Source organism: Dermacentor andersoni, chromosome 9, assembly GCF_023375885.2.
Source record: "Dermacentor andersoni chromosome 9, qqDerAnde1_hic_scaffold, whole genome shotgun sequence".
NCBI lineage: Eukaryota > Metazoa > Arthropoda > Arachnida > Ixodida > Ixodidae > Dermacentor > Dermacentor andersoni.
In genome coordinates, this window is record NC_092822.1 from 141,923,317 (window position 1) to 141,947,214 (window position 23,898).

Consider the following 23,898-nt stretch of genomic DNA (forward strand, 5'->3'; position numbering starts at 1 on the left):
AAGTCTGATGTTTTCCTCCTTCATGACTCCCTTCTTGGTGGTAACGCACTTGAGCAGTCTGGTGGCGTAGGCCGCCTTACCCATGTTGCGATTGACGGTGTCTCCGTTCCTGCCGAGCGCTTCGATCGTCATGCCCAGGACTCCGATCTTGCTGACCGTCGGTATTGTGTTACCATCCCTGGGGCGGATCTTGATCTTTTCGTGTTTCCTTTGCTTCTTGATTCTGTGCGTTTTGATCGATTGGTTAGGCAGGAGCTCTGACTTACTTGGGGAGCAACGCAGTCCCGTACCTTCCAGCCTTTCTTCGATCGTGTCGACGGCCGAGTGTAGTGTGGATTTTATGCGGCCATCACTGCCCCCGTACACCCACGGCGTAATGTCGTCCGCGTATATTGTGTGCTTCAGTCCTTCAAGCTGGCATAGTCTTTTGGCAACTTGAATCATAACAAGGTGAGATGACGGAGCCTTGGGGAGTGCCCTGCCTCCCTAGTGTCTTCTCGTCCGTCTTCAGGTCGCCGGCTCTGAGCTCTGCCGTTCTGCCGGTGAGGAAGTATTTGAAATATTCGTACTACCTCTCGCCTAGGTTTAGATGGGATACCTGCGCGAGGATGGCAGAGTGCGTCACTTTGTCGAAGGCGCTCTCTAGGTCGAGCCCGAGGACTGCTTTGGTGTCCCTGGTTTCGCCGTCGATGACCTGATGTTTGATAAGCGAAAAATCTTAGTGCCCTCCCACTCTGTGAAGAAAGATGACCAGCTAAGGTGTGTATGTGGGGCCCTTAATGGCGAACTGCACCTCCGCCGTATGTCGGCCCCGCATTGCACTGTCTTCGGCATCGGCACACGTATGGGAAGTGCTTAATGCCTGCTTCACCTCCGCCGCAGGTCGGCCTGGCATGGCGTTACATTCGGGATCAGCCCACGTATGGGGAGAACTGAGCGCTTGCTTCACCTCCGCTGCGGGTCAGGCCGGTATTACGCTATCTTCGGCATTTTGCTCTACACGCGTTCGCGATAGTGGGGAAAGTAGCCCTTAAGAGGAACCTTTAGCTCGAGATCTGGTGGTCCTATCTAAATACATGTAAAAGGAGAATTCGTTTTTCTCCACAACCACTGCATCAAAGTTTACAAGGTTTGTTGCACTTAAAGAAAAACTGAAAATCTAGTGACTGCTGGTTTAGATTTAGGTCATCATTTGTTTATTCAAAATTGGCAAAAATCGAAAATTTTCAGAAAGCGAAACCATCAAGTTTACAGCTCTGTCATTCGGCAATGAAAACTGATATCACAAGTCTGTACATTGCGTCTAACAGCACATCTAAAGTGGACAAAATTGATATATTACGCATGAATGTAGAAAAGTTTAGTAATGTGGAAATACAGCTTTTCCACAACCCTTGTTCACAACGTAACGACTTCACGTAAAATATAAATAGGTATATTGGATTTGCACACTTTGAATTGTCTAAAGGATGCTGTTAACAAAACCGCGATATCAGTTCTCGATGCGGAGTTATTAATTTGCAAACTTCATGCTTCTGTATTTTTCGAACTTTCGAATTTTTGAAAATTTTTTACCAGAATTCAAGCCCTAAATAGAAATTCCGCTTCCAACAGTCACTAGAATTTACCTTTCTCTCCCGAATCCAGCAAATTTCATTAAAATCGACCCAGGGGTTATCTCAGAAAAGCGATTCGGCGTTTTACATCTATTTGAATAGGCCGCGTCGGAGTTGGGCCCGAGTTACAGCTTACTCTTAGCGACTTCGTTGTACAAAAAAAAAAAAGGGGAATAAAAGAAAAGAAAAGACGCCTCAGCCGTCAATATCGCGGCCTCAGATTGCGTCATGATGGCACCGCCACCATCGGCACGGCTCCGTGAGCAGCTACCAAGCTGTTCACTTTCGTTATCTTGCTTCCCTCGGCGGTGGCGCATTGTCTTGATGCCAGCGACGCACTAAATGTGCACCATCATTCCGTCATGCATCGCATCTGCGACCAAGCAAGCTTTCGGCGGCACATGTTCACTGCCGTATTAACACCAAAACTTTAAAATTCTTGCCTTCGATAAAGCAGCATGAATAAAAATGGAACGCGATTATGTGGTCATGGGGAACATGTTCACGGGGCCATACTATTGATGACAGCATCACAAAAGGCTAGATGTGGTCAGGTTGACTTCACAGGTTTGGAAAGAATGACTGACGGGTTAGTTGCTTCATTATTACATAAAGAACAGCGCTTAAAATTAGCGCAGTGTGTGTGTGGTTCCTCCTTTGTGACCCGTCGTGAAGTGCTGTTCTTTCTGTGACTTTACAGATGTTCTTTTTCTGCGTCAGTTACGGCTTCCAAGAGTGTTTACTTGTAAATTTTTGTTCGCATGGCTCTTACAGAAGCATGTTTAGTCGAAAATGTTTCGCTTGGCTGCATAATCTCGAGGACGGGCTCCAAACTGCTCATTTTCTTTAGCCACGTAAGAACCATTACTGAAAATTTAATTAACGTAGCTTTGTTAATTACGCAAACAACTTCTCAACTTTCTCCGCATCTAGAGGTTACCAATCTGAACACTCGAATGATAAAATGATGTCAACATTGTTTGTATCGTTTCAATAGTTTTGTTTCGTGCAGTTAAAAGCAGCCGGCATATTGATGGTGCTGTAGACTTCTTATATAGTGTGAAAGCTTGGACAGGTTATCTTGGCACAAATCAACTTCATGAGCTTAAGCACATGGCCCAACCTAGCACGTCTGTCTTTACAACCGATTCTCACACGTTATACAAGAAGCACCTCAGCGCTAGTGTACATCCCACAAGGTGTGCGAGAACATTGTGCGCGCTCCCGATTAGGTTTCTGAGCGTTGGTGGCATCAGGCTCTGTTTCCTGGCATCATAAGGAATAAAAACAGCTTCCTGGAGGAAAGCATTGCGTACATTTTCAGTATTTCGCAAAATATGGATCAGCCCGGATATGTACTTTAGAACGAACAGTACTGAAATATTAAGGTTAGGGTTTCACTGGATGTATTTTAGCTGCCTAATGATGAGATCTAAAGAAGGAAATACTCTGATTTTGCGACAATTAATGCTGACATGAAATATGAGCTCAGACACAGGACCCGTGGTGGAACTGGCCCCTGGACTACAGGGCTACATTGAACCACGATATGCTGGTTTGATAAATACCAGTAATTGGAAAGTGGTCAGCTCTTGAATTTCCTGTATGTCGGCGCCGCTGTGCAGTGTTGGGGGCCCTTTTTTAAACCACAAGCACTATGTTTCAGCTAATATTGAAAGCAACTTTATACTTTTTTTTATGTGGGGTGGGGCGGCCTTTTCTTAGCGGCTAACCACAGTTCCAAAGTTATCAGTTAGCTAAAGATGCGCCTGCATGTGTTTCTAATATCCAGTATGTTGTCATGGATTCAATAGCGAAAGAGCGTTTTCTTATCAGATTGCGCGCGTGAAACGAAGACTGGCGCACATTCTCCATCCCATTTGACGACCCGAGATTGCGCTGCAATGTACGAGCATTCCAATCTGACGAACTGACGCCTTGATCCATAGATCAGAATCAGAGGAAGCACTTTGCGCGCAGCCATCATTATGTTTGAGTGTTATTTTCTTTTCCAGCGCAAGCTCATCTTATAATTAGTAACATTCGTGACTGACTCTCTTGGAAGTGTTTTGTTCTTGACATTCTTACAACGAGAGAGTATAGAGGTGCTCCATCTTCATTGAGTGAATACTGGGAAACGGATAGGTCTTTTCTTGCGTCTGCGTTTACACATTTACCGCACCAATTTATTTTTCACAACTTACTTTTTAATTTAGGGGGTTGTAAAGCACAGCAACCTTTTATTATCAGGATGTTTTAATAATACAGAAAATTTAAATGCTTATTAGTCGGCTTTCACCTCATCGTAAGGAATTTCAATAAAGATATACTTATGATAATCAAAAGCCTATCCGTTTGACAACGTTTCATCTAAGTTCCCCTTTGCAAGGTGATACAGACTTGCAGGTGGTTCGTATCGGGGACCCCCGACATATGTCCCACCGCCTAACAAAGGGTTATTCCGAATGTTTCATTTCAGGAAGGCGTGTTACCCTCCTGTCTTTTATTCCCGTTCGCAAACACGCATAAGACGAAAGTGCTGCGTGAAGAGCGTCGTTAGTCCAAGTCAACGAGCTACCGTAACTCACCTTGCCTATATCGCTGTCATATAGGCTTAGATAAGGAATATATATATATTTTAAATCGATGCATCACGAATCCAAAAAGAGCTGCCCGCGACCAACCCAGCTAGGTGTCTTTCATTTCGTACTTCGTCGTAGCGGCTCATAGTAGCTCACGAAGCAGAGCACTGAGTGTGGATATGTCAGAGAAAGTGTTCTATATACTATCTCGTCACCCACCGAAAATTGCCCGCCGTGCTCCTGGCCATTCCTAGAAAATTGTTTATGTGACGCCCAGTCATTTGCAACACCGCAACTTTGGCGATGGGAGAGTCCAGGTGAGAGACAGGGTGGTTACGGAGATAAAGACACGCTGTTTTCTGCAGTAACTTAGGAATGCATGAATGAATGCCTTCATTTATTCAGAAAAAGGAGGAGCAAGCATCAGTGGAAGCACGTCTCAGCCGATTGGGAAAGAAGCGGGGGACAAAGATGGAAAGCTGGGGCCCGGGTGGCAGGGGCGAGAGAATATAAGCAAGAGTTGGCGAAACCAGTTCAATTCCAATGTAGATGTGTGATGTGCCGAGTAAATGATTGGGGTCCCCGCCCTGCAGCATCCGTCTTTTGCGGCAGTATAAGCTCCCGCCGTTCTTGGTAACAAACCTTTACTGAAAACCAATCTTCGCAATTACTTATTCATCAGCCATGCCTAGCCACGTTTTCCTTAATGGCATGGTCTGTGGATTACAACTACGCTGTCCCGACAAGTTACGACCATAACGTGACGCTTGCGGTTACGGATGAGATACTCGTGACTCTTACTATACTACTACTACACTGCGTGAATACTATAAACATGGGTCTACTGCACAAGCTAGTGAACATGCAAACATTTTAGAACCACGTTTTTCGCCTTACATACGCTCAACGCAAACACCATTGCAGCATGTTACGGTGCGCGTCCCTTCAAGACAGAGACGCGAACGTAAACATAAGAACGCGTTAGAAGACAGGGCCCCGTGCCAAACATATCAAAGCCAACAATATGTTAACAATCATGCCGTCGTTTCTATGCACAGAGGTTATGTATTTAAACTTCTGGAGTGACAGTCAAATCCACCACCTACGGGAGCGCGTGAAGCCGCCGGGAGGAAGGGGGAGGGGAGGGGGGGGCACATCGTTAGACGAAAAGGAGCGCGGCCACAGTACGCGTGGCTGCGGTATGCGCGCGACGCAACTTGTGCCTGCGGTTCTGCGATGAAAAAATAAAATGAACCCCTTTAGGAAGTATATCAGTCCGCCATTGTGTGTCGATGTTGTCAAAAATAAAATGTCATGGTGGTGGGTGCCTTGCGTTCTGTGTACAATATGTTGCGAGAACTGAAAAACAGTTGTTTCCTGTTTTCTTCATTCAGTAACCTGCCGCGTGCATCGGCACTGTGATACCCTTTCGTCGATACGTGGTGCCGGCCCGTATTGACACAACGACATGACCTCGAAATATAGTATCCTTATGCCATTTCTTTAAAAAAATCTGTATTTGTGCAAATGAGCGTTTTTGGTTTAAACCTAGAACACAAGAAAAATATATTCAACGGTAGGTCTCATTTTTGTACTGCATTTCAGTTCTAGCTCAAGAGAGTCGGTGAAAGCAAATTTACAATAAAGCTAAGGCGACCCACAGTCTGCACGCAGCCGCAAGCGTACGAGGTGTGACACAAAAGAAACGAGACTGGTCCAATAACTTTTCATACTTACTGAATCAGTTCTCTGTGACATTATCACCTTCAAAGTAGTCCCCTTCAGCATTCACACAATTTTGCATTCGGTGCTGCCATTGCTGGTAACAGTTCTGGAACGAGGCTTTTGGAAGGCCCTTCAGGAGATTCTCCGTGTTTGCCTGAACCTCTTCAGCCGAGATAAAATGGGTTACCTTTAAGCAAGACTTAACTTTAGGAATTAAAACAAAGTCGCATGGAGCCAAATCAGGTGAATAAGGAGGATGCCCCATCACAGTAATGTTTTTGCTGGTCGGAAACTGCTTGACAGATAGGGCCGCGTGAGCGGGTACATTGTCATGGTGCAACAGCCATCCATCACTCCACAACTGTGACCTTTTTTTCGTTATTTTTCACGAAGTCCTTTTAGTACTTCAATGTAGTAGTGTTGATTAACAGTCGGACCACTGGGAACCCACTCAATCATTACAATTCCATTAATGTCGAAGAAGACGATTAACATTGCCTTGAATTTTGATTTTGACATGCGTGCTTTTTTGGTTCTTGGGGATCCTGGAGACTTCCACTGCATTGACTGGCGCTTACTTTCTGGGTCGTAACCCGCCGTGGTTGCTCAGTGGCTATGGTGTTAGGCTGCTGAGCACGAGGTCGCGGGATCGAATCCCGGCCACGGCGGCCGCATTTCGATGGGGGCGAAATGCGAAAACACCCGTGTACTTAGATTTAGGTGCACGTTAAAGAACCCCAGGTGGCCCAAATTTCCGGAGTCCTCCACTACGGCGTGCCTCATAATCAGAAAGTGGTTTTGGCTCGTAAAACCCCATAATTTAATTTTTTCTGGGTCGTAGGTAAAAATACATGTCTCATCACATGTTACAACAGATTCCAACAAATTTGGCTCGTTTGCAATGCGTTCTAACATGTCCGCACACACGTCGTTACGGCACTGTTTTTGGTCAACGGACAGAACTTTCGGAACAACCTTCACGCAAATCTTCGTCATGTGTAATTCGTCTATTAAAATGCGTCCAACAGCTTCCCTATCCAAGTGAATCAACTCCGCCACTGCACGAACACTTAATCTCCGGTTACCACTGATCACATCACGAACTTTGGCAATGTTTTGGTCTGTAATCACTGACCTTAGGCGCCCAGCATGTTCGTTATCTTCCACACTGTTCCTTCCCCCTGAAAACCGCTTATGCCATTCAAACATACGTGCACGAGACAAGGTTACCCGTACAAAAAAAATTATTGAGAAGGCATTGAAATGTTGTTGGTCAATGTTGAGTTTTTTATTGAGGAATTATTGAGTATGTTGGAGAATTGTTGGGTTGAGTGTCGAGCACTCTTGAATATTGGCCACTGAAATCGAATTGAAACACCATTGGGTACCTCAATGTTGAATAATTGTTAAGTTACCATTGAAAGTCCATTGTGCTTAGACGGCCCGTTGTGTTCGTTTTGTTGAATGGTTGTTGAGTTACCATTGATTCTGCGTTGAACTAACGTTGCGGTACTTCCGTTGACCTGTTGTTGAGTTATTATTGCCACAGCATTGAAAAGCATATTGTTGCACACTTGAGATGCCATTGAGATTTCAGAAGTCGCCATTGAAATATGATTGACGTTTCGTTGGGCTAGTGTATTTTTATTCATATATTGAAATTGCTTCGCTGTTCACACTTGCATGCCCCGGTGCCTGCTCGTAACTTTCCCAAACACAAACAAAATCAAAGGAGGGACTGATCAACTTGAAGTACCATTATTTACACTAAAGATGCGTGCACGTGAAACATTATTACAGTACATAAGGCACCACTACATCGAACCTGGAGACATAGGCTAGTACCTACAGCACTCTAGCAGTGTAAATACATCTGAAAAAACCTATACATATGAATCCAATCAAAACGATCATTGTGCTCTTCACTTTCTACTTAAGTTTATGACTAGAAGGCAAAGCGACTCAAAAGCCAGGCCTTAAGCATACCCTTGTAACAACCAACTTTGAACACATGAACACTTGGAGCTGCTTGCATGTGAATACACAAAAGACATCTGAATATGTTACATTAAAATGTTGCGCACACTAACACATCACAGGAAGAGCTACGGCTGACTGTGAGAAGGCAAAATAACCAACTTGAAACAAATGACTTCACGTAAATATATACAACCTTTAGCACACGTCTTTCACCACGATTAAAATTTAATGAAGTACCAAAGTAGACTTGCCTGAGCTTTGTCTTCGAGATATATATATTTTCATGTTGCCCAATTATTTTATAAAATAACATCACTCAACTTAGCTATTATTTGACGCGACATAATTTAGAAAGTTGTCGGGCATGATGAACACCTGAATCGTGTTTCTGACAAGCCAGGATTGCTTTCTTCAGAAATAAACTTGTAAAGCTTTTGTGTAATGAAAGCAGCTTATCTCCCTGGCACAAGTCAAGAACAAACAGTACACCATTTGATTATGTTAATGTGGGGTACAGAAGAGTTCCTTAGTGGCATTTCCTCAATTTAGTGAGCTCATTTTCAGGTAATCTTTCTGGACCTGCACAAAGCTAATTAAAGCACTTTTTGGGGCCTTTTTTCCTATACCCAGCAACTAAGTGCTACCTCAGTCAATAAAAAGATAAGGAAAGGCTAATACCTTGAACGATAAGAGAAAAAATAATTATTTAGTACAGAAAATTGGTAGTAACACATGGCTAACACAATTCCAAACAGCCAAATAAATGGTCACCTGCACTTTCAGTATCAAGCACCCCAGAAATAGTCATAAAGTATGAGGAAAGGTTCCAATGACTCGACAGCCAGATTGCTGAGACAGTGAAAAACGCCAATAAATGCATATACGAAACACCAATTACCTCAATTTCGCAGATAAAATGTTATTAAAATAGCACCAGAATTTTGCTGCATAAAATACATAAAGGTTGCATAAAAATTGGGACAAAGCAGTAACTGAAAGACAGAGGGAGCTACAGCACCCATGTTGAAAAAGATTACAAGGAAAATGATATATATGCATATTTAAGCTCACAATTTTCGCTCCAACATATAGAAAAAGAACGCATGCACTTAGAGCATAAAAAGGTTCATGTGCCTGGAGAATGCAGCGCAGTACAAAGAAGCGTCATGAGAACAGAAAAGTATATCTTACTACGAATGCTTGCAACCTACAATCAGGCATGTGCCATGTCATGCCTTGAATGGATGAAATTCATAAAGCTTACACACAAAGGAAGTTACCATCACTCTTATTGGCTTCCTCAGGGGACTCCTTGAAATTGAACTAGAAAAATGTACTCAGTGTCAAAAACATTGAGAAGATAAGACCCTATAGCTTTCTTCCTGAAATAAACAGCGCAAACAACTTCATGTATCAATTCTATGGACACTTCGCCAATTCGGTGTACATTTATATTTCACAACCACCCAAACAGAGACGAGAAGGATGAATTAAGGTAGGAACACACTTGAACGCTGACTCAAGTAGAAGTTTATTCGTGAAGACGAAGATTTTAAACACACTGGCCAACTTCACAAAGAAAAAGCCATGGATGCGCAGCATACACAGCCCGGCACAACAAAAAAGGACCTAAATACGTCCTGTAGAATAAACATGTGCGTCAAAAACTAACAAAAACATGAAAACTGAAAGGTTTCTCCTGTAAGTGATATTAACGAGAAGTACTGCAGCAACTCTTTCCCACTAATGGTCACAGAAATCTTGCTTATGAATATTTCTTCGTGATCAATAAATAATGCTTCCATAAGTCCTCTTGTGTTCTGGTCTTTGTGATGAAAAGATCGTTCTTTCTGCTCTAGACCGCAACACCAGAGGAGTTCCAGAAGCAATATTTATTGATCACAAACGAAACAATTGCATAACCAAGTTATCTGTTGCCCTTAGTGGAAAAAAGCTGTTCTCAAAAGAGTATTTCCCGTTGGGTAGTATCACTTATCGGACAAATCTTTCGCTTTTTCAATAGATTTGACCGATAGTTCTCGTTTTTCACGCACGTTTATTCTACATGACATGGCTTCATATTTTTTTCTTGTCGCACGTGGCTCTTTCTGCCACGCATGCACGGATTTTTACCTTTGCCAAGTTGACCAGTGTGTTTAATACCTTTGTCGTCAAAAGCAAACTTTTAGTAGAGCTTGCGCTCGTGTGTGCTCCTAGCTATTTCGTCGTCTGCCTGTGTTCGTGCTGCTGTTTACAGTACCCACGTATCACTTGGTTAGGCTGGTAAACATTCTCACAAACAAAAGTAAATGCCTCCCCTCAAAAGGTAGCCCATCCTTTACTACTAAACGCCAGAGCTAATCTAAAGTAAGCCTTCACAGCATCCATACGGCAGCTAGTACACCACAGAGCAACACAAAAGATAGTTGAAAATCCCACTTGATGGAGAGTGGCAACAGAGATGCGAGCTTGCTAGTGAATCAGCCACATATCAGCGGGTGTCTCTTGCACGACGCCAAGGTGCTTTTGGCGTAGAACACTTTAGCATCTGGGAATTTACTGCATACGTAACCTGTGAGAAGGGAATGTGGACAGAAAATGATATTGCGCGGATTAAGAATCTGCCACACACTGCACATAACTACGCACGAAATAGAACTACACACTATACTGGCAAGTAAAAATTTGAGACTCTTTACGAGTGCCGTCGAGAAAAGGAAGGAATGGGTTGCTACGGCAAATGTTAGCTAAAACACGCACAGCGATGTTTCACAGTGGGGAAAATATTCCCGGCTCTCTCGCAGAACCAAAGACCACGCGACAGTGCATAGCCCATACCAAACAGATATCGAATTTTTGGGCAGAAGTCCAGTAGAAGGAATGACCTAAACATATGCCGAGAGCGATGCGAGCGTGAGCGTGCCTGTACGAGTGAGAACATGTACCGCTTCTTTGAAGCTAGCCGCTCCGGCGTGGCTCCGATCATCCCGCGCGATTTGTGTGCAGAACGTCGCGTACACGCCCTTGCGCGTTTTGCGCGGTAGCGTCCGCGCAGTGAGCTAGCTTCATGCACGCGTCATTCTTCACCGCGCAAACGGTGCTCGAGTGCGACGCTTAGCTCGAGGCGACAACGCGCCGATTGGCGCTCCTTTCGCTTCTGGAAACAACGCACATTCGGATCGGTCCAACTCAAAGAGGCAGCAGAGAACGGTGGCATGTTTCGGTTATCGCTTATTAAAATTGTACAGTACGCCTTCAACGGCAACCCGCCGCGCTAAAGATGCTTACTGCGGTAGTTTTGGCGGTGATAGACGATAAGGTGAGCCCGTCGGCGGCTGTGTTCTTTGACCACGTCACCACACCTCCGTTCATTTGCGCTGTGTATCCGTGTACAGTCACCGCGCGGAAGCTGTGACTAATCGGTTGGCCGTTCTCCGCAAATCCCAGAGAGCCGAAATATATTTCGCGGTGCGCCGCCTCATTAGCCGCAACCTAAATCGAGGCGCGCTAACCGCTACGGCACAAAAGGTGATCACACCAACCGTATGGTATACGATGAGCCACTACGGAAAAAAAAAATAATTCTGATGTTCCACGTGCCAAACCAACGATCTGATTACGAGGCACGTCGTAGTTGGGGACTCCGTATTAATTTTGACTTCCTGGAAATTTTTACGTGCATACAATGCACAATGCACGAGCGCTTTTGCATTCCGCTCCTTTGGAATGCGGCCGCTGCAAGGATCGTATCCACGACCTCGAGCCCCAAATTGCCACGGAGGCCGCCATACTTACGAAATGCGTAAGCGTGAAGTGCAACACTGCCTTCCGGTACGAGTGTGGTACAAGCGTAGCACAGCTGCACACCTGCTGCACGATTATTTGTCGCGGTTCTCCTAAACTCGTAGTGCCTGCCTAAATACCTTGAAAGGCAGCGCGCCTCTCACGTAACGGAACGCGATAACAAGCGCTTAGACGGCATACGTGAGCCCCCATGAAAGATGACGTGGCCACTGTAGAAAATTATCACTGCGCAGAGAAGCCTACTTTTATGTTCCAATTGTGTTCTCTCATACAAATGAAGGAAACGTTATTAGACAGGAACAAATGAAGCAATGCAATTTTACGCACATGGGGCGCCGCTGCCTCTTCGCCTACCATTGTTTCAAACGAAGTGACGGCGGCAGCGAGAGTTAGTATCGCGCGCATTTGCTCCGGGGCATGCGGTTTGCTTCAAGAAAGTGAACGGTGTGCTTAACATGTCACGCTCGTCAATGTGAAAATAGAAAAGAAGGCTACGTGCCCAAGAAAACGAGATTACTTACCTATCTTCAGAAGTGCGGCTGCGAATGTTTCGGGGTGCCTTCTCTCCAAGAGGCATCATGGCCTCTGCCGCGCAACTCATCAAAACCGTCAGGCTCGCACATCAATAGAAGACTAGTTGTTGGGTGAGCCAACCACTTCACCGGATAAACGTCCCACTTATCGTCGTTAAAGCATTTCACTAAAATGTGCGTCATGATGTCCGAAAAGAAAGTACTTTCATCAAGAAGCACGAGGCGTGAACCACCGCACAACTGCAACCGAATAACTGAGTCCGAGAGCCGTTCACAGCTTCACATGGCTTCACTATCGTATTCAGTTATAAAAACCTTTCAAACACAAAATAATGGCACTTAAGAACCACTAATTGATTAGCAATAATTTTTCATCAACTAACCTTCATAAATTTTTAAGAACTACCTAATTTATAGCGTAAACAACAAATACTACGACCAAAAAATGCGACTACGAAACTAGCGGTAACCATGTGTACTGTTGCAAAAGTGTGCGCAAAACGAAGCTCGGTTGCCCCCGTTTGCGCGCACACATACACACCCGAACCTACCTTAACGTTTGTCGCGCCACCTAGAAATAAACATTACTACTAGTTTTGCTATTTTTACAAAAAAAAACTTCTAAAATAGTTTGCAGCATCTTTGCAGATGACGAGGTGACAAGTAAGGTACAATAAGAGTTCGTTACCTGTATTTCTTTCATTTCCCTGTGGTGTTCTTAACTGAACATACGAGACCTGCATGCTTGGAACATGAGAAGACGACAGTTCGGCGAGGCTCAAATAAATCGCGTGCTTCTTGCAAGACGAGTAACGGGAGCAGCCGCAGATACAGCGATTAGCTGTGATACTGTTGCGGCTGTTGCTGAATCTGAAGCGCGTTGAAGTCAATGGTTATAGCGGCTGCGCGCTGCGATCTCAAACCGCGTTCATTCTTTGATCTCTAGTACCACGGACATTGGACAAAAAACTATATTTGCTTTACGGACAGAGGGTACGTCGCAGGAAATTCGACGACCTCACCGTGTACGTTTGTAGCGTGTGCGCGCTTGCATCCTACGGTTCCCACAGTGCGTCCGATGCTCGAAGGTAGCGTCGTCGCCTGTCGGCACCTGTCTTATCGCCGGCCGCGCTGCCGCCGTGTCTACTTTTGGGGAACTGCACATGCGCGTAGTCACCGTGTTTGCAAGTGAATTTCGCACTCTTCTGCTCCCCGAAACGTGCTCATTTCGGATCGTACCAATGGTTATGTCATCTAGTGTATGTTAAAACGACGATGGCATTTGTACACCGGCGAAGAAATAAATCGTTATGAACTTGGGCGGTCATGAATCTAGTCTAACGTTGCAGTTTTTACGCAGCGAAAATGGCTACGAAAGTGGGGCGGTCCCGGAGATAGGCGCTTCAAAGCGCCAGCTGTAGCGACAGCACCAGGAAGTGGCACTCGGCGCATTGCCAAGCATTTCAGAGCTTACTAGCTTTCGAATGAGAGGATTATGCGCGCGCTCGTGGCTATTGGTTAGAGTACCGGGCTCGACGGCCGACGTTCGATTCCACCCCATCGGTCACACATAATTTTCTATTAATGAAAGCGAGGCGAAAGAAGAACCTACCTGCCGCAAAGTGACAGGAATTAGGTTGGAACGCATCGCAAAACATGTTTGGAATGTATTCATATGCGATTTCTAATTATTGTATACTGGACTCAACTGCTACACAACAAAAGAACAACTAGAAAAATCAACACAAATTACCCACTAAATTGGTTATTGAGAACACTCAATGGTAATATTGTTGTGCAAGGATTGAGTGAACTCAATTGCTCTTGAAAATTTGTTGAAGTCCGTTGTTTCAACAATTCCCCAACAATATATCAATGGTTAATCAACACTCATTTTTGTACGGGTGCATCTCCATAACCCTCGGTTATTATTTGAAATGTTTCCGTGGCTGATTTCTTAAGTTTCACAAGAAACTTGATGTTGATTCGCTGTTCGTTTTTACATCAGACATTTTCCCGGCAGAATGCAGTTGCACATGTTCACTCAATGACGCAGCACTCCCAACTGGCGTGATCGGTTCCGTCTAAACTTGAGGCATGAATAGAGGAGGTGTGTGGGATTACGTCAGCAAAACAGTTGTTGCCAACTCCACTCCATTTTCAAGCTACACACTTAGTCTCGTTTCTTTTGTGTCACACCTCGTATATGCGCTCCAATGAGAATAACCTGCCAAAGTTAAGGTCATGTGTCAGCTGGCGGCTCAAGCAGTCATTACTTTTTTTTTCGTTTCTGCATCCGTTCTGCCTGCGTCTGTGGCAAAAACGTGAAGTGGGAAGGCAGATAAACAGAAATCGGTGGAGGCAGGTGGTAGCGTAATGGTTAGCGTGCCCATTTCCCAAATGCAAGATGGCGCATTTGGGAGATGGGCTCGAATCTTGGTGGTTTGTTTGTGAAGACAGCTTTCTGTGATCTCTGATGACTGCGAAGCTCAGAATGAGACGGCAGCCTGATGACAACGGTCGCCGTCAACGTAACAGAATAAGTGGGCGTGCAAGGTCACACCTAAAGCCGAAAGCAAATTCAGAGGAAATACACTATGCTCTCGTCGACAAAAAAAAAAAAAAACGTGATTAGTAACGAGCGGTGTTGTTGAGCGAGGCTGTAGACGGATAATGTCACCATAGACAGCACCACGCTCCAATCCCGGTGTTCATCGGAAATAGACATCGACAGCATGTCAACTAGCGTGTAATTTATACTTCATCAAGGTCGTTGCTTTGTGTTGTGCCTAGCAGGAGCGAGTAGTGTAAGAGATGACACTGAAGAGAAGGCGGTGAGAGAAGTCCGCGAAAAGTAAATGAAGATAGCCACATTGAACGTCGACGCCATGTTGAATAAAGCCTGCGACTTCAGTTGCTCAGCCGCCAGAAAGCCTTGAGTGGTAGCATACCGCTGGGCGTATTTGGTAACCACAGCGATAAACACACGCTTTGCGGAAGTAAACAGAGGAAAGGGACGTAGTGAGTTAAGCCGCCTTTTTCGAGCTCTGGCATAGTTTGAAAAATGAATGTGGCGAAGTATGACGCACAAAATAGTAAATGTAAACCCAAATGAATCAGCGTGGTCATACTTGCGCGACAGGCTATGGTGACCTGCCACCAGGACATCATGAAGTTGCAGCGATGAGAGTTTTCGTTGGGTACTAGAGAATAAAAACGAGCACACCAGAGACGTCCGAGGGACATTTCTAGGGTACAAGAGCACATCGCCCCCCACCCCCCCCCCCCCAAAAAAAAAAGAAACAATCACGAATATAACCTCACGAATAGGGACATCATAAGATCGAGCACTACGGCACTAGTTGATCTTGTTTCGGATGACGTCAAAATTTCATTCAGCGTTTATTTCTGAGAAAATGAGTTGAAGTTACGTTTATTTGCATCACAATGGCAGGCGTAATCAGGCAAACATTGACAGCATTTCATTAGAGAGTGCCTGTCTACTCTGTGGATATTACGTATGACAATGACAACAAACACAGAAAGCTTTGCTTACATCGATTCGCACATACATGGGATCCGCATAATGTTTTTACTGTTAATTTAAATGCTTAAGAATGGCGCTCATTAACGCAATATTTCCATTCACACTGAGCAAGAGCGGCTGTCGTATCCACAGTAGAATCGATTTAAATGGCTTTAATCCCATGGACATTATATCGTTGCCAACTTCCGTGGTATTGGAGTCGTCAAAATTGGATACAATTGACAGGGAAATCAGGAGGTTGATGAACGGCAAGAAGGCAGAAGCTTGCACAATACCTCAGGGATATAAAATGACTTTTTGAGCAGCTTGCTCAGGGGGCCACGCAATGGTTTCCACGTCTTTTGAAAATCCTACAAAATATGAACAGAGGCCGAAAAAAATGCGGGCGTTTTGCAAAAGTTGAAACCGCTGGAAATTTCAGGACAGCATTAGCCTAAATATAGAAGATGACTTAAAAATAAGAAACCATAACGTTGATGACAGGCTGGCCAAATTTTGGCAAAGATAAATTGGCTGTTGAAGCAGTTCAGCTGAAACGCAATGGTGCGAAATAAGGCGAGAATGTCGGCAAGTGTTGAACAAAGGTCAAATAGGTCCTGTGGCCGACACCAGCGCTCGGCAGTTGTCAAGCGACTGCGCGTATTAGCGAGATGCCTGGTTGTGAGTAGTTACAGTATGATTCGGGTCTGAAATATTGGACGCGGACTGCATCACATTGAATACAGTGCATTCTACGGTGTCATTCTTCGACAGATGGTACCGATTTTCGAGCAATGAGGATGGGACAGATGGTACCGATTCTCGAGCAATGAGGATGGTCGAAAACTGGAAGGAAGAAGAAGTCCCTCCGAGCGGCCGCTGCTTCTTCGGTGAGATATTACTTTCTGTTTTATTCGAAGAATCAGTGCTGTGTTGAGACTTCACTGCTGTCCTGGGAGAACAGACATCCCGTGGGATTCCTGTGTGCTAGTGATCACGCTCAATATCGCGTGGTTTGGCCGCGCTGCGCAGCGCATCTACGCCTACCACGGCGGTAGGCAGCAAAGAACACCGGCGCGAGCCATATGTCCGACAGCGCGTTCCTAGGCGCATGAGTGCCGCAGAATCGGCGCCGCACTCGGAAGTGCCACAACAAGCGCCCAATGTCATCAAGCCGGCGACGCTAGTTTTCAACGCCGCCCTACCTTCCAGCGCACCGTAAGTGAATATGGCTGAGACACGCGACAGTGAAGCCAAGAAACCACGGGTTGACGACGACAAGACATCTACCTATGACCAAAGTGAAGATGAAGACATAGACTGCGATGAAACGCCGTTCTCCTTCGTAACGTATAAAAAGAAGCGGCCTGAGGGAATTCCAGTTGTTTTTCGACCCTCACAGGAAGGACGCAACTTCTGGCAAGTGAATCCTAACCGAGCTGCGTCAGAAATTGTCTCCGCGGCAAAAGAAAAAGTGCAGTCCTTCCGCGTGAATAGAGATGGAAGTTTCTCTGTCAACGTTACTTCAGTCTCATCTGCAAGACATCTACTGTCGATGAGCGAAGTGGCTGGTTTGGAAGTCAAGCCATTCATTCCGGCGTCTTATACCAAGAATGTTGGCAAGATACGCCATGTGCCAGTTGAGTATACGGAAGAACAACTGGTTGACTTCCTGAAGGATTTTGGAGTGACATCAGCCCGTCGTCAGGCGCGCTACAATCGCCAAGAAGACGGAGCGGTAGAATCACGCCCTCTGAGAACCGTCATCCTCCATTTCAGAGAAGACAAACCAATGCCTCAACGAGTGCATTTAGGTTTTACGAGTCACCCCGTAGAAGAATATCATGGCCCTGCCCTAAGATGCTACAACTGCCAGAGATTTGGACATCTATCGAAGAACTGCCGCAGTCAGCGTCGCTGCAAGATATGCTCAGAAGACCACAACCATTCAGAGTGCAAGTCTGTGTGTCAGCCAAAGTGTGCCAACTGTGGCGGAAACCATACAGCTTCCTACTCCGGGTGCCCTCAGAGCAGAGCTGCCTCACGGTTACGCAGACATGAGCTAAAATACGGAAGGCTGCCTCCTCGTAATGCACCCCCACCCAACCTTGATGCTGTAAGATGCGCGCATCCAACTCCTAGCAAAGAAAAAGAGCAAGGGGTCCATATGAGCTATTCTGCAGCTCTGAAACACTCAGGTCGACAACGTTCTGACAGCGAGCGGCATGATCCCCCCTCAGAGAATGCTACTCATCTTGCCCAGACTTCGAGTGAAATTCGCCGACCTTCTCAGCAACGCCCTCAGCCCGCGACACAGCAACCTCATCTAACGTCTGAGCGACTGCCTCAGCATTCGCCTCAACCACACCAGTCATCCCAGCGACCATCTCAGTCAACTCTTCAGCGACCTGCTCCGAGCCCGCATGGAGCTTCAGCGTCGTTTGGTGATTACGCGTCTTTACCTGTAGCACAGATGATCCTGCCCATGCTATTCACAGCTCTGCGTGCAATTCTAAGTGCCATTCCACAAGCAAACAATCTACCAGAGGTAAAAGCACTGCTTTCTATGGAATCGTTGGTGCTTCCACAACCACCAACAGCTCCACGGCAGGCTTACAATGAATAATCGTTTCAACAATGTTTTCGTATTTCAGTGGAATGCTAATAGCCTTCGAAATAAGTCAGCTGATTTTCGCAAACTACTACCTCAACATAAGTTTCCTGTTTTATGTATACAGGAGGCAGGCGTAAGAGATGACTTTCGTCTTTCAAACTATGTTATATATAAATCATCGCGCATTGCCGGAAACAGCAGAGCGATGTTATGCGTGAGAAAGGACCTGCCGTCCTATTTAATACAGTCGAGCGATTTAAATATACCGGAGTTCGTTGCATGCAAGATATCCTTTAGAAATACAAGTGTCACAGTGATCAGTCTTTACCTACAATGTGCTAGCAAAATATCAGTTGACATCTTGGTGAATGTGTTTGGTATCGCAAACTGACATGTGCTGGTTTGTGGGGATTTCAACGCACATAACGTCATCTGGGGCAGTGAATATAACGATTCCCGCGGAAGCATCATAGAGACTGCCGCAGAAAAAAGTAATCTGATCGTGTTAAATGACAGCTCTCCAACGTTCTTGCGGGGGTATCGTCACTCAAGCTGTATAGATGTTACGCTCTGCTCACAAGACCTTCTTGATGGCGTTGAATGGTCAACGGACATAGAAACCCACGGTAGTGATCATTTTCCGATCCTGGTAAAACATCGCCAAATACGGAGTGAGGGTACCCGGCGCTACTCAAAATATACTAATTGGCAAAGTTTTCGTCACCATTTAAGTAACTTATTGGGTGAAAATCCGAGCTTTCAAAGTTTTGCAAATATACTGTGTGAGTCTTACGAGATCTGCACAAAACAAGTCACTGTTCCAAATGAATACGCTGCAGTCGACGGGAATATGAATGTCTAAGAGCAATTAGAAGACGCGCAGAACGGGCTTACCGCCGCAGTGGAAAGCTGGATGACTGCAATATGGCACAGAAAGTTCGGTCAACTTCGCGAAGACGCTTACAAAAATTAGGTACGAGAAGGTGGCGAGAATACTGCGCGTCGTTGTCTCCGTTTACTCCTGTTCCCAGAATATGGTCAGTTGTCCGATCGTTTAGTGGTCCAGTTACCCAGAGCCATCCCTTCCGAGCCCTTGCCGTAGCTCGAAGCACTCCAGAAACATCTGTTGCGGACGAATTCTGTCAACTTATATCTAGACCAGGAATTCGGTTCACTTGCCTACAATTTACAAGTTCGACAACACTAGCGGAACAGAAAGTTCGTGCGTGCTTTATGTCTCAACATCCTCAACTTGACTGTGAGTTTACTCTAAATGAATTGAAATGTGCTCTTTCGTCATGCCGTACAAAGACAACCGCAGGCCCAGAAGGTGTCACGCATATGATGTTAAAGAACCTAGGCCCAAAAGGAAGAATGGCTCTTTTGGAGATATTTAATGATATCTGGATAAGAGAGACTCTTCCTGATTGATGGATATTAGCCTGGGTAATTCCAGTTCTAAAACCAGGAAAGACTCCCCTTTGTCTTGACTCCTACCGACCCGTCAGTCTCACAAGCTGTTTTTGCAAACTAATGGAGAAGATGATAGACCGTCGACTGCAGTGTGGTGTGAAGACACAAATGTGTTTTCCAATTACATGACCGGTTTTCGACAAAATCGGGGTACAATGGATTCAGTATTGGACATTGCCACATGCGTCGAACATGAACGTAGTTGCGGAAATGTGACAGTAGCAGTATTTTTAGACATTCAAAGAGCATTCGACACTGTAAGTCACATACACATCCTTGCTGGTATGTTAGAGCTTGGCCTACATGGTCGAGCACTGCGATGGGTATCAAATTTCTTAAAAGACAGAAAAAATATTTATGGAAACAATCGAAGGAGAGAGTAATTATCACAACATCACGCAGGGCGTTCCGCAGGGCAGTGTTCTCAGTCCGTTTTTATTCAACTGTGTCATGGCAGCCTTGCCACTAAAACTCCCGTCTGGTCTACAGTATTCGCTGTACGCAGATGACATCTGCATATGGGCCTCTGGATCTCATATACAAGACATTCAAACAACGCTGCAAGAGGGTCTGGATAATATCGACACCTTCCTAAAAGAAAGAGGCATGAGTCTTTCATACGCAAAGACAGCTGTACTTCCTTTCACTAGACGACAGCTGAATAATTTCCAACTTACGCTTAATGGGCAAACTTTGATGTTTGTGAAAGAGCACAAATTCCTTGGAGTTATCCTTGACCGCCAGCTAACATGGGCTTCACACATCCGCGCAATTGAAAAGTAGACCAATGCAGTAATAAACGTACTTCGGCGACTCGCTGGCACAACGTGGGGGGGATCAGTCTCTTCACTATTACAGGTTCATAACGCACTCATAAAACAAAAAATCGCTTACTCGGCACCTATTCTCCATGGTTTATCGCGAACCTGTGAGGAACGTCTTCAACGTTTACTGGCAAGAGGGCTGCGAGTGTGTCTTGGGGTTCCGCAGGCGACCTCTAGTTCTTTAGTAATTGCTGAAGCTCGTCACCCACCATTTCCAGTCATACGAGCAGTTGAAACATGCCGACATATTTACCGTATCTTAACCCAACACGAGAAGCATCCATTAAACCTTGCGCTTAGCGAAAGAAACAGAAGCAAAATTCACGATGTTGTTCGAGAACATAAAGCATTATTACCAAGATTTGAATTAATCAACGTGGATGTTTGTTACCCTCCCTGGATGTTAACATGTCCTCAAATAGAATTATCGGTTGAAGGGATTATATCTAAGAGAGACATGTTCATAGTAGCCGCACAACAACTAGCACTCTTCCAAATTTACTCCTTATATCCCCACTACATTAACGTTTATACAGATGGTTCGTGTCATAAAATTCCTGGACTTCAGCATTCGTCATTCCACATTTAGCGCTAGAGCAAACATTCAAATTATCCCGAGAGACATCTTCCACCGTGGCAGAACTGTTTGCAATCCTGTGTGCTTTGCGTTTCATAACATCAGAAAAACATTCGCAAAAATGGGTTATATTAAGCGATTCGCAAGCCGCTCTCACATTACTACAGAGCAATAAGAAAAATTCTTTGAACACTTCGCTATTGTATGAGACACTCAAAGAACTTACAAAAGCAAGCGCAATGAACCACGTAATTGCATTCCAGTGGATACCTGGGCACTGCAATATTCCTGGTAATACTGCAGCGGACGCAGCTGCGAATCGAGCGCACAATAACGCGGAGACAACCAATCTTCCTCTATGGCGTAGTGAAGTCCGTCTGCTTCTGAGACAGACTTCTTGTCACCTCAGCAAAACTACCTGGTTTAATCAGCAAACTAAAAACTCGGAATTATACTTTATAGACCCATGTATAAACTTATCAATGCCGGAAAATCTAAGGGACAACAGAAAATTTGAAACATTGGTACGCCGCCTGCGTCTTGGTACTGCATTTACAAAGCACTTCTTGTACAGGATAAAACGTGTCTCTAGTCCGCAGTGTTCTTGTGGCCATCCAGACGAAGATGTGAATCATCTTCTTCTCGAGTGCACGAAATACGACCCACAAAGAAGAGTACTGCAAGCAAATTTGTTGATGTTAGACAGAAGACATTTCACTCTAAAAAAGATACTTGGCCCATGGCCAACTGCGGGCCTTCAAAAAAGAGCGCTTCTTGATCTGAAAAAGTTTTTAGAGGACACCAACATTTTGGGAAAATATTAGGTATCAGATGATCCGAGTACGCTAAATGAGTAACACAAGCGATGTCTGTGGTTCATAATTGGTTTATGTGGTGATCGCAACTTTTACGCAATATGTATAATTCTGTTCTGTACTTGCAGTGCGTTACATGTGCTTTGTGTTTCGGCTGTACAAAATATCTGACTTTATATATGCGTACGTGGACTGAACTAATGCACAGAACTTTGCGCCTGATGTACTGTTGGACTGTATATTTTTTATTCATCCAGTGTTCTATTGAGTGCCATATTTCGTGTCGCTATTCCCCCTTTTTACGCAAATTTGTTTCCTTTGCCAAGTGAGAAGGAGTAGCCGGTGCCACCATAAAGGCGCCAACCTCTCCTAATACTCACTTCAATAAAAAAAATGGGAACAAATTGTCTCACGTGCCGGCTGTCACCTTCCTCCTACTGCCAACATTCCTTCCACTCCGTTGTTACTTAGCTTTTATTGGGTTCGGCTGCTAATCACGAGGTCTCGGGATCGAATCCCAACCACGGCAGCCGTATTTCAATGGGTGTGAAATGCGAAAAACCGCGTACTTAGGCTTAGGCGCACGTTAAAAAATCCCAAGTGGTCTAAATTATTCTCGAATCCTCCACTATGGCGTGCCTCATAATGAAATCATGGTTTTGGCAAGTAAAACATCATAACGTGTTATGTAACATTCGTTAAGGATGTCCTGAGCAGTCGCACAACTCTTGAATAGAACTAAGTATCAGAAGTTGTGCGCGACGTCTTTGAGTATGTGGATAGCCTTTATGGCGTTCCATAGCTGCTAGTCTACATTGCGGCTATATAATAAAGGCGGAATGGCAACATGGTAGAGAATGTGGAGAACATACAAATCCCGCATATATTGCTGCAAAATAATTTTATATAGCGTTCTAGCTTCACGCACGTGGATAACCGCCATAGGAGACTACTTTGGACACTTAACTGCAAGTACTGTATATGTCGTACCCAAGGGTGTACCTGGTCTGGTGGCTAGTAAATGGTGACGTAATATTGCGAGGAGCTTCGGCCGTAGCATGCTAACGGACGACGACACAGACTGAAGTGACTAGCGCAAGAGTGGACAGGGGACACTAAAGACGATACAAGGACAAGCGCCCAGTTGGAAGTTTGCGCTTATCCTTGTCGCCTCTTTAGTGTCCCGTGTCCACTCTTGCGCTAGTCACTTTAGCATGGAATACCAACTAGCCCGGTCTCACACCCTGCGACGACACAGGGACCGCTTGTTCGACTCTTGTGTCGTGACTTTTGTGTCACGGTGAAAAACCAACCTATCCATGTATATGTCTTGATACTTAAGCACATCTAGATTTGCAGCTGCGGCGGTAGCCCATGAGTGCGCATTGCAGAGTCGCTAGTGAAATAATTGTGTGCACCGTAACGAATTCGATAGGGGAAAATAGACGCTGTGCGATGTTCGGACGTTAACAATGTGTGCCGTTTGAAGAAAGGTTGCCCCGAAGTGCTTCTGATGGTTAGGCTAGCTTCTTTACTCAGTAGAATGAAAAAAAAGAAAAGGAAAACAAAAAAAGAAGAAAAAAAAACCACATCAGAAGCCCAGAATCAACCATTGCTCGTCGCGACTAAACGCTCTTAGGATGACGAGTAATTTCCAGGCGACGAGCGAATACGCTTTATCAAGAACACCGATAACGCCGGCGGGACAAGCATTGTGGCGAAGTTCAATGCGCAGGGATAGCTTTTTTTTATGTTTGTTTGGTTGACGTCATCACGCGTCACCGCGGGAAGTTTGAAAAGTTTAAGGTCAGTACGCCACGTGGTGGCAC

At 45.1% G+C, this 23,898-nt stretch overlaps 1 long non-coding RNA gene across 1 annotated transcript; it reads right to left on the bottom strand.

Moving 5' to 3' along the window:
• Nucleotides 1-7,665: 7,665 nt before the first annotated feature.
• On the bottom strand, nt 7,666-12,493 carry LOC129384448 (uncharacterized). Its single transcript, XR_008612169.2, has 2 exons — nt 12,229-12,493; nt 7,666-10,475 (listed from the first exon to the last, which is right to left on the bottom strand). It is a non-coding gene; the product is annotated as an uncharacterized lncRNA (long non-coding RNA).
• Nucleotides 12,494-23,898: the final 11,405 nt, after the last annotated feature.